Source organism: Pelodiscus sinensis, chromosome W, assembly GCF_052426305.1.
Source record: "Pelodiscus sinensis isolate ZL-2025 chromosome W, ASM5242630v1, whole genome shotgun sequence".
Lineage (NCBI taxonomy): Eukaryota > Metazoa > Chordata > Testudines > Trionychidae > Pelodiscus > Pelodiscus sinensis.
Window position 1 is genome coordinate 9,746,640 of NC_143084.1, and position 12,426 is coordinate 9,759,065.

Consider the following 12,426-nt stretch of genomic DNA (forward strand, 5'->3'; position numbering starts at 1 on the left):
TGAACCTTTTCTAATGCCAGTATATCTTTCTTGAGATGAGACCACATCTGTATGCAGTATTCAAGATGTGGGCGTACCATGGATTTATAGAAGGGCAATAAGATATTCTCTGTCTTATTCTCTATCCCTTTTTAAATGATTCCTAACATCCTGTTTGCTTTTTTGACTGTTGCTGCACACAGCGTGGACGTCTTCAGAGAACTGGCCACGATGACTCCAAGATCTCTTTCCTGATTAGTTGTAGCTAAATTAGCCCCCATCATATTATATGTATAGTTGGGGTTATTTTTTCCAATGTGCATTACTTTACATTTATCCGCATTAAATTTCATTTGCCATTTTGTTGCCCAGTCACTGGGGGTATGTCTACACTACCACCCTAGTTCGAACTAGGGTGGTTAATGTAGGCAACCGGAGTTGCAAATGAAGCCCGGGATTTGAATTTCCCGGGCTTCATTTGCATCTTGCCGGGCGCCGCCATTTTTAAATGTCCGCTAGTGCGGACTCCGTGCCGCGTGTAGCCGTGGGCACGGAGTCCACACTAGCGGACATTTAAAAATGGCGGCGCCCGGCAAGATGCAAATGAAGCCCGGGAAATTCAAATCCCGGGCTTCATTTGCAACTCCGGTTGCCTACATTACCACCCTAGTTCGAACTAGGGTGGTAGTGTAGACATACCCTTTAAGTGCTCCTTTTAGTATCTTGATCGTCTGGGGCCCCATTGGCTGTTTAGCCGGCTTTCTGCTTCTGATGTACTTGAAAAACATTTTATTATCTTTTGAGTTTTTGGCTAGCTGTTCTTCCAACTCCTTTTTTGCTTTTCTTATTACATTTTTACACTTAATTTGGCAGTGTTTATGCTCCTTTCTATTTACCTCACTAGGATTTGACTTCCACTTTTTAAAAGATGCCTTTTTATCTCTCACTGCTTCTTTTACTTGGTTGTTAAGCCATGGTGGCTCTTTTTTAGTTCTTCTATTTTGTTTTTAATTTGGGGTATACATTTAAGTTGGGCCTCTATTATGGTGTCTTTGAAAAGTGTCCATGCAGCTTGCAGGGATTTTACTGTAGTCACTGTACCTTTTAATTTCTATTTAACTAACCTCATTTTTGTGTAATTCCCCTTTCTGAAATTAAATGCCACAGTGTTGGGCTTCTGAGGTGTTCTTCCCACCACAGGGATGTTAAATGTTATTATATTATGGTCACAATTTCCAAAAGGCCCTGTTATAGCCTCTTGGACCAGATCCTGCGCCCCACTCAGGACTAAATCGAGAATTGCCTCTCCCCGTGTGGGTTCCTGTACCAGCTGCTCCAAGAAGCAGTTGTTTAAGGTATCGAGAAATTTTGTCTCTGCATCTCATCCTGAGGTGACACGTACCCAGTCAATATGGGGATAATTGAAATCCCCCACTATTATTGAGTTCTTTATTTTGGTAGCCTCTCTAATCTCCCTTAGCATTTCATAGGCACGATTATTTTCCTGGTCAGGTGGTCGATAATAGCTCCCTACTGTTATATTCTATTAGAGCAGGGAATTACTATCCATAGTGATTCTATGGAACACGTTCATTCATTTAAGATTTTTACTTCATTTGATTCTACATTTTCTTTTACATATAGTGCCACTCCCCCACCCCCAGCACAATCGGTTCTCTCCTTCCAATATATTTTGTACCCTGGTATGACTGTGTGCCATTGATTGTCCTCGCTCCACCAGGTTTCTGTGATGCCTGTTATATCAGTATCCTCCTTTAACACGAGGCACTCTAGTTCACCCATCTTATTATTTAAACTTCTAGCATTTGTGTACAAGCACTTTAAAAACTTGTCTCTGTTTATTTGTCTGCCCTTTTCTGATGTGTCAGATTCTTTTTTATGTGAATGTTTTTCATCTGATCTGGCCCATACTTTATCCTCTTCCATCCTCTCCTCCTGACTAAAACCTAGAGAATCTCTGTCAATAGAAACAAAATACAGGACTATGTAGCACTTTAAAGACTAACAAGATGGTTTATTAGATGATGAGCTTTCGTGGGCCAGACCCACTTCCTCAGATCAAATAGTGGAAGAAAATAGTCACAACCATATATACCAAAGGATACAATTAAAAAAATGAACACATATGAAAAGGACAAATCACATTTCAGAACAGAAGGGGGATGTGGGGGGGGGGGGGGAAGGTGAATGCCAGTGAGTTAATGATATTAGAGGTGGGGAAGGGGAAATGTCTGTGAGTTAATAGTATTAGAGGTGATAATTGGGGAAGCTGTCTTTGTAATGTGTAAGATAGCCGGGGTCTTTGTTAAGTCCGGTGCGGAGAGTGTCGAATTTTAGCATGAATGCCAGTTCAGAGGATTCCCTTTCAAGTGCAGATTTGAATGTCTTCTGAAGTAGGATGCAGGTTAGCAGGTCATTGAGACTGTGTCCTTTCTGGTTGAAATGACAAGCAACTGTTTTTTCTTTGTGATCCTGTCTAATGTCTGTTTTGTGGGCATTGATTCTTTGGCGAAGTGTCTGAGACGTTTGTCCAATGTACATAGCAGACGGACACTTTCGGCACATGATAGCATAGATTATATTTCTGGAGGCGCAGGAATATGTGTTCTTGATCTTGTAACTCACTTGGTTAGGCCCAATAATGGTGTCAGCAGAGTGAATATGTGGACAAAGCTGGCAGCGGGGTTTGTTGCAAGGGAAAGTACCAGGGTTGGTATTAGTGTGGTATGTCCTGTGGTTGTTGGTAAGAATCATCTTGAGGTTAGGTGGTTGTCTATAGGAGACTATGGGTCTGTCTCCCAGAGCTTCTTGTAGTTTAGTGTCCTGTTCCAGTATAGGCTGTAATCTATTGATAATGTGTTGGACAGGTTTAAGTTGGGGGTTGTAGATGATGACAAGTGGTGTTCTATTGTTGGTTTTCTTGGGTCTGTCTTGTAGTAGATGGTTTCTAGGTATTCATCTGGCTCTTTCAATTTGCTTTTTTATTTCTCCAGGTGGGTAGTTGAGGTTTATAAATGCTTGGTAGAGATCCTGAAGTTTCTGGTCTCTGTCTGTGGGATTAGAGCAGATGCGGTTGTATCGAAGGGCTTGGCTATAGATGATGGATCGTATGGTGTGTGCTGGATGGGAGCTGGAAGCATGTAGGTAACTGTATGAGTCAGTGGGTTTTCTGTAGATGGTGGTGTCTAATTTTCCATTGTTGATTTGTACTGTGGTGTCCAGGAAATGGATCTCTCGTGTGGAATGGTCCAGGCTGAGGTTAATGGTGGGGTGTAGGTTGTTGAAATCTCTGTGGAATGTCTCCAGTGTTTCTTGGCCATGCGTCCAGATCATAAAGATGTCATCGATGTAGCGTAAGTAGAGAAGGGGTAAAAGGGGACGGGAGTTGAGGAAACGTTGTTCTAGGTCAGCCATAAAGATATTAGCATACTGTGGGGCCATGCGTGTACCCATGGCTGTGCCGCTGATCTGGAGGTATAAGTTGTTCTCAAACTGGAAATAATTGTGGGTGAGAACGAAGTTACATAGGTCTGCTACCAGGTTGGCAGTGGTGTCCTCTGGGATAGTGTTTCTAATAGCTTGTAATCCGTCTTCATGTGGGATGTTGGTGTATAGAGCTTCTACATCCATGGTGGCAAGGATGGTGTTATTGGGGAGGTTATCGATGTTTTGTAGTTTCCTTAGGAAGTCAGTAGTGTCTCAGAGATAGCTGGGAGTGTTGGTTGCGTAGGGTTTGAGGAGAGAGTCTACATAGCTGGATAGACCAGTAGTGAGTGTGCCAATACCAGAGATGATGGGGCATCCGGGGTGTCCAGGTTTATGGATCTTGGGAAGCAGATAGAAAAATCCTGGTCGGGGGTCGGAAGGTGTTTCTGTGTGGATTTGTTCCCGAGTAGCTGTAGGGAGGCTTTTAAGGAGACAGAGTAATTTCTTTTGGCATTCCGAGGTAGGATCAGAGGAGAGAGGTTTGTAAAATGTGGTGTTGGAGAGTTGTCTGGTTGCCTCTTGGTTATAGTCGGCCTTATTCATAATGACCACAGCACCAGCTTTGTCAGCTGGTTTGATTATAATGTCCAGGTTGTTTTTGAGACTCTGGATGGCATGTTGTTCAGTGTCGCTGAGATTGTGTGTCGCTTGTTGTTGTTTGCGAATAATGTCAGTCTGTGCGTTGTTGCGGAAGCTTTGTATATAGAAATCTAGATTGTCAATAGACTCTCCTCTAAGAGACGTCTCTGTCTGATCCACGTGTGCCTCAGCCCCAATCGGCTTTTCCCCATCTCTTAGTTTAAAAACTGCTCTGCGACCTTTTTAATGTTAAGTGCCAGCAGTCTGGATCCACTTTGGTTTAGGTGGAGCCCATCCTTCCTGTATAGGGTCCCCCTATCCCAAAAGTTTCCCCAGTTCCTTATAAATCTAAACCCCTCCTCCCTATACCATCATCTCATCCACGCGTTGAGACTCTGAAGCTCTGCCTGCCTACCTGGCCCTGCGCGTGGAACTGGAAGCATTTCCGAGAATGCCACCATAGAGGTCCTGGATTTCAGTCTCTTTCCTAGCAGCCTAAATTTGGCCTCCAGGACGTCTCTGCTACCCTTCCCTATGTCATTGGTACCTACATGTACCACGACCACTGGCTCCTCCCCAGCACTACACATAAGGCTATCTAGATGCCTCGAGAGATCCGCAACCTCCGCACCAGGCAGGCAAGTCACCATATAGTTCTCCCGGTCATCACAAACCCAGCCATCTAGATTTCTAATGATCGAATCTCCCATTACTAACACCTGCCTTTTCCTAATGACTGGAGCTCCCTCCCCCAGAGATGTATCCTCAGTGCGAGAGGATACCCCAACATCTGGAAGGAGGGTCCCAACTATGGGAAGGTTTCCCTCTGCTCCCGTTGACTGCTCTCCTTCCCTGAGCCTTTCATCCTCCTTAACAGCGCAGGGGCTGTCTGACCGGAGGTGGGACAGTTCTACAGTGTCCCGGAAAGCCTCATCTACGTACCTCTCGGCTTCCGTCAGCTCCTCCAGTTCAGCCACCCTGGCCTCCAAAGCCTGAACTCGGTCTCTGAACTCATACATGCTACACTGAGTGCAATGAACAGGATAGCCCCCACTCTGCTGCTGGGCTTCTGCCTGCATTCTCTCCTACACCGACCTAGGGTATGGCTAGGCTTTCTAGTTAAATCAGGAAGTTCTGATTAAAGCCTTTAAACTATAAAGAATGGCAAGTGTACTTTGGCTCCTTCCCACTCCCCTTCCAAACTCCCTGTCTGCTGCTCCTGTTCGCAATGCTCCCTGGTCACTGACTCACTGCTTTATAAAGCCCTGGCTTTCCTGATAGCCCAACCCCCTGACTAAGGCTCAGCCAATGAACAGAGGCTTCTAGATTTCAAACCTTTAGAAGCTCACAGCTTCCAGCTGCCGGCCACAGCACACGCTCCTTCAAACAAAAACAGACGAACACAAGCTCAGCACACAACGGCTATGTCTATACTCGCGGCTTCTTGCGCAAGTAATATGCAAAGTAATATGCAAAGTATCTTTCGAAAAAGCCTCTTTCGAAAGAGGCTTGCAGTCTAGATGTAGCCCTTAAGAGAAATCATGATTTCATTCTTAGAATTGAGTTGTGGGAACTTTGTTTTGTTTGAGAAATAAAAGTTGTAAGAAGGGCAAGAGGATAAGTATATACAGAATGAATGTTAAATAGTCCTTGAACTTAAAGGCGGGATGGCAGCTTAAAATGTATGTCTATGGAAAACTCTAATTTTGGGTTGCTAGGATCATGTTTCAATTGTTGAAATTGTATTTTTAAAAGATACTTTCAGTTTACTTTTCAGGGTGTACGTTTCTTTTGGCCTAAAGAATGCAAAACAGAACAATCAGTTTTATTTTCAGCTTGTCCTGCACTAGCTCAGTTTTGCCATGTTTTTGTTTCAAATGCTCCTGTGGGTGTTAAATATTGGGATGTGTGTGTGTGTGTGTTTGTTTTGCTGTAACGATTTCCACAGTAATGACAAAAAAATGTTCTTGGGTTTTGTAAAAGGTGAATTTTACAAATCTTCAATATGGGGCCATATTCCATTTGATAGTGTCCTTTTAAAACAGTCTATTTTGGGGGGGGGGGGTTCTTTTGTGATAGCACCCAGAAGGACCTGATCCTGCAGCTCTTAGGACCCCTCAGTGGAATTGTGGTTCTCAACAGTTACTGCTGTGGGCTGCATTACAAACACATACTACTTGTACACCTACAAAAATGTTTCGTGTTTGGTATGTGACAGCAATACAGTTAAAATTGAGACAGTACCTTTCAGTTCAACACTAGCAAATGTCTGTCAAGAGCGTTTAAAGTTAGCAAAATAAGTCAAAAGTCTACAGTTAATTAACTTTAACACAAGAGTGGCATAGCATTGTACATTGCCACCCTCACTTCTGTGCTGGTGGTGCAGTGGGGCAGAGTACCCGGAGAGCACAGCTGCTGAGCCTGCATGTAAGGGGACTGCCCCCTAGCTAGGGAAATGCTCCTATCATCCCCGCCCCCCCAGGACTGTCCCCACAGCCTCCAGACACCTTCCCCCGCCCCCTGGGGCTGGTGCCTGCCCTACAGAGACAAGGTGCCCTGTCCTGGGCAGAATGGCCTCCCAAGAACTATCCCTTCCAGGGGCCCATTCCCCTCTTCCATGAAGTGTCCCCCATACACCTCCCATCCAAGCACTGTGCCCCCTATCTACCCCCAGCCAGGTCCTGAGCCACCAGTCCCCGCACCTAGAATCTATTCCCCATGCACCAGCTGCATCCCCATATTTGCAGCTCTAGCCCCCTGTCCCTTTACCTGCACCCCATGTGTCCCTACTCCCCTGCACCTCTTTCCCCATGCCTGCTAGTGTCCTACCTTGGCTTCCCATAGCTCAGCTGTGCAGCCCCCCGCCCACTTGCTGTTGCAGTCCTAGTGCTGGGGAGCCTGCTCTAACTGGAGGTCACTCGACCTGTGATTCTGTGGGGTAGGGGCTACTGAGCACGCTGGCCTGCTACCAATGCTGCTGGGCCCAATTCTGCTGGGGCAGGGACTGACACCACTGGGCCCCATTCTGTTGGGAGTGCTGATGCTGGGCCTGATCCTGTTTCATTTTTGCACCCACCCTGCCAGCTCTGTGCTGGGGGCAGTTAGTTATGGTCCTGAGGATGTCAAGTGGGCCGCAGCTGTGTGCTGGAGGGGCTGCAGGTTGAGAACCACTACACTAGGGTACAGCCTGGGCAATTGTGTTCCAAGCTTCAGCTCTCCTCAGCTAGAAGGGAGAGTCTCTATTCTGCTGTAGCTTACTTGCTTTGAGTAAAGGAGAGCTAATTGCTGTCGCCAGAAGCATTCAAATGATCTTGTGGAAAAATGGAAGTGTGGTAGTCATAATCTAGATCGCTTCTTGTAAAATGTGAGCTCTACTAGGGGACTTACTGGAGTTGTGCATCTTTTTGCTGCTTAGTGGTGGTGTTAGAAGCCTCTTTCCTTTTTTTCCTTTAGAAATATCAGGCATGTTAAGTCTTCCCTTTTTGTGTTGGTCTGTTAGGGTGCTTCCTCTTAGATCAGGGCTGGGGAATCCCTCCCAAAGGGACACTTTCTCTCATGTGTGAGCAAAACCCTATTAATTTTACAAGTCTGAATCCATATCCTGCCACCTCACACAAAGCAAGAAAGTTAAAGCTGATTTAAGATGTCATAATCTCACCAGTTCCCCATTGGTCACTGGGACCTGAATTTGAGGTCCTGAAACAGATAACAGGTTTGGCTTTTCAATTTAAAAAACAAAATAAAACCAGCAAAATAAAACTTACCGTCACAAAGAAATGATAATCCACCCCCTGCCCCAAAGGCACAAGCTCACTCCCCGCCCCCCCCTTTACAGATCACTGTTAGGGCATGCTTCTGGGCCTGTCTCCATGGCAAATTTTGGGCCAAAGCATTTGGGAAGCTTTTTGTTAATATCTCCTTGCTATATCAGCAGCCAACTGAGGATTTACTTTTAGTGCTACCTCACTAGAACGTAGTCCTTTACAGGGCTGCAACCCTGCTCGGTGACTTGGTGACTCGCCTTGCTACCAAAGAGGTGACCTTTGCAATTGGTGTCCCGTCTCGCTCCTCAGCACGGACTACAAGATCGTAGCGAAAACCATCTCGCTGCGACTGCGGTCCGTGCTGGCGGACGTGATCCATCCCGACCAGACCTACACCGTCCCGGGCCGTAGTATATTTGATAACTTGTATTTGGTCCGGGATCTCTTAGAGCTCGGGCGTAGGGATGGCTTGTCGTTCGCCCTCCTGTCCCTGGACCAGGAGAAGGCGTTCGACAGGATGGACCACGGGTATCTCCTGGGCACCCTGCAGGCCTTCGGCTTCGGGCCCCGGTTTGTGGGTTTTCTCCGGGTGCTGTACGCCCTCGCGGAGTGTTTGGTCAGGCTCAACTGGACCCTGACCGAGCCGGTCAGCTTCGGGCGGGGGGTACGTCAGGGGTGTCCGCTGTCGGGCCAGCTGTACGCTCTGGCGATCGAGCCCTTCCTCTGTCTCCTCCATAGGAGGTTGACGGGGTTGGTGCTTCGGGAGCCGGAGCTGCGGCTGGTCCTGTCGGCGTACGCCGATGACGTGCTCCTCGTGGTCCAGGACCCGGGCGACCTGGCACGGGTGGAGGCTTGCCAAGCCGTCTACTCGGCAGCCTCCTCCGCCCGGGTCAACTGGGTCAAGAGCTCTGGCCTGGTGGTCGGGGACGGGTGGCGGGCCGGCTCCCTCCCACCCGTGCTTCAGGCCATCAGGTGGAGCGCGGGTCCGCTGCTCTCTCTCGGCGTTTTTCTATCCGCCACACATCCCTCTCCGCCGGAGAACTGGCAGGGTTTGGAGGCCAGGGTGGGTGAATGGCTGCGGAGATGGGCAGGACTGCTCCGGTGCCTCTCCCTTCGCGGTGTTGTACCAAATAAAAGCAAGCAGGATCTTATGAGGGGGATAAGGCAAAAAGCCACATTTATTGTAAAGATAATAATAAAAATAAAGAAAAGATAGAAGCAAACAACGTTGTTTAACTACTTATTCCTAACACTACTTAACCCTTATACACTTATATATATATATATATATAAACCATTCATTCATACATCCATTCATTCAAGTTCTGTGTATAGTTACCAGCCTGGAAGTTGCTTGTGACAGGATACTGGCCAGGTACTCTGTACACAAGTGATGGTAGTGGGGAGCGAAGTCCTGATCAGATGCGCATCTGAAGCTCCTGGTAGGCTGGCAGCAGAACCTTGGACTCTGATTCCATTGTTTTTTAGTCCAGTTCTTATAGGAATTTCTTCCTATGCCAGTCTATGGAAATTGCTGTATCATGCTGATGTCTCCAGGGTGGCTGCCAGGTGCTCATCAGTGATCTCATCGGGTGGACCTCCAGTTTCTCCACTTGACACCTTTTGGTTGCACTGGCACCTGACGCCTTCTTCAGCCCTTTGTTGCTGTATTCTCAGGCTGGCACCTCTCAGAACCATTCACTCATCATCCAAGCACTCTCTCTCTCTTACATACATTCATACAGTATTTTGTATAATAATAAAAGTTGTAGTTACAGAAAGTTTCTGGGTGGTATTGCTTAAAACATTCTCTGACTGCTAAGTAAAGTTAACAATGCCCTTAGACAATTACAGGGCTTGGCTCCCATAGCAGAGTTAGTGGCTTGACAATGCATTGTTACAATGTATCTCTGCAATGTCAATTTCAAGCAGCCCCTTGCACAAGCTTGAGCATGCCCTGGAGCACAGGGGGGGGGGGGGGGGGCCTGTTTCTGGCTACATAGGATTATATTCTTAACAGTTCTAAGTTACATGACCTAAGACATTATATTCTAAAGGGACAATAATAATAATAAATGTAAACATTTAACAATCTTAACAAATAATAATAATAAGAAGAATTAATAATAAATCTAAACACTAAGTTGTGGGGAACAAATTATGGGGAGTCACTTCCATTTGGGGGAATCATTTTCAATACATTAATATGTTATCCCTACAGCGGGAGGGTGCTGGTACTAAACCAACTGGTCCTGGCCATGCTCTGGCACCGGCTTAACACCCTGCGCCTGGCCCCAGAAGTCCGGCCAAGTTCCAGAGGACAGCTTTGGAGTTCTTTTGGCCAAGACTGCACTGGGTTCTGTCTCTTCCCTTGGAGGAGGGGGGCCAGGGCCTGGTCTGCGTGCGCAGCCAGGTCCGGACCTTCCGCCTCCAGGCCCTGCAGAGACTCCTCTTCAGTGCAGGTAGTCCGGCATGGGGCACCTTGGCGCGCGCTTTCCTCCGCCGCCTCCGAGGGCTCCGATACGACCGGCAGCTCTTTTTTATCCACCCGAGGGGTCTTCCGCGAGACCTCTCAGAGCTGCCGGAATTCTACCAGGACCTCCTCCAGACCTGGAAGCTGTTCTCAGTGACCAGGTCCGTTGTGGCCTCCGAGGGGGCAGACCTCCTCGCGGAGCCCCTGCTCCACAATCCAGCCTTGTGCGTGCAGGTGGCGGAGTCTCCCTCGGTGCGCCGGAGGCTGATCCTGGCAGAAATCACCAAGGTCGGAGACCTGCTGGGCTACGACAGGGGGGACTGGGTGGATCCCCGAGCGCTCGCTCGGCGCATGGGGCTCTCCACCCCCCGAACCCCTCTGCGCCTACTCCAGGAGGTGAAGGCGGCTTTGTCGCAGCCCGCTCTCGACCTCCTGCAGAGAGCCCTGCGAGAGGGTACACCCCGCCCCTCCCCTCCTGCAAATCCTCTATCCATTGTTATCAGGCCCCTATTCTGCGGGCCTCCCCATCCCTAGACCCCCAGCCGGCTGCAGGATTTGCAGCCGGTCTGCTTCTGAACCGTGCCAAGAGAACATCTGTACACACTTGTGCTCCACACATTACATTTCCTCACCCTTGTGTCCTGCCCCAACACCAAGTGTCGGGACTATTTAAGACCAATTGAGGGTGGGGAACCCCAATGGGCCAGCGTATATTCCTCCTTAATCCTGCAGCCCATCGGGGACATCAGTTGGCGGCTCCTTCACGGGGCCGTGAGCACGGGCGTGTACTTGGCGCGGTTCACCCCTATCCCAGACACCTGCCCCTTTTGCGGCGTGAGGGAGAACCTGGCGCACGCCTACCTCGAATGCGCCAGGTTGCAGCCCCTATTCCGGCTCCTCCAGAACCTCTTATTGCGGTTCTGGCTGCACTTTTTAGTAACTTTTCCCTCATGGGTTAAGGGTGACTTATCCCACTCATTAAATTAATATGGTGGTGTACCTCAGTTTCCTTTTTATACTGCAGACAAGATGTTTCCAACTACCACTCTTTCATACTTAAAGGCTGTTTCTAGACTGGCAAGGTTTTCCGTAAAAGCAGCTGATTTTGCGGAAAAACTTGCCAGCTGTCTACACTGGCCGCTTGAATTTCCGCAAGAACACTGACTTCCTACTGTCTGAAATCAGTGCTTCTTGCGGAAATGCTATGCTGCTCCCGTTCAGGCAAAAGTCCTTTTGCGCAAGAGGGCCAGTGTAAACAGCACAGTACTGTTTTGCGCAAAAAAGCCCCAATCGCGAAAATGGTGATCAGGACTTTTTTGCGGAATAGCGTGTCTAGATTGGCCACGGACGCTTTTCCGCAAAAAGTGCTTTTGTGGAAAAGCGTCCTGCCAATCTAGACGCTCTTTTCCGCAAATGCTTTTAATGGAAAACTTTTCTGTTAAAAGCATTTGCGGAAAATCATGCCAGTCTAGACGTAGCCAAAGGGTTTTCCTTTTCCAGAACAACATCATATGCATTATAAATTATACATCGTTACAGGGTTACTTCATAAACATTAAATTTATCCCAGGATTAAACGATAACATTAGCATACATTTTTCTTACAAGTGGTGTTTAGCATGCCTCTTAAAAAAAAAAACCACACACCACTTCGAGGCCAGTGTATTCCATGTCTTCCTGAAATCTTTGCATAGGGTTTAATTTACCCTGGAGGTATGGGTAATTTTTATTAAAAAATAGGTGTATTATGCATATAAGCAGATCTCTCTTGTGCTGCCACTTATATTCACACAGGCACTTTTTGGCTAGCTCTGATCTTCAAAATTATCAGCAGCTTAGAGTCTCTGCCTTAAAAGGGCCACAAACTTTAGAGTCCTGATTGCTGTTTACTTTAAAGTCCTGCTTGTTTGCTATTTTGCCAAAAAACAAGAAATCCAGAATCTCTTCCCATTGACTCTTCCCCATTTTTCTGGTTCTGGCTGCCTCTTATAACAGCCACAACTTGGTCTATAAAAAAAAATAAAATAAAGCATTGAGACACCTTAAGGCTGTGTCTACATTGGCACCCTTTACTGGAAAAGGGATGCTAATGAGACACTTTGGAATTGCAAATGCCGCGGGGGA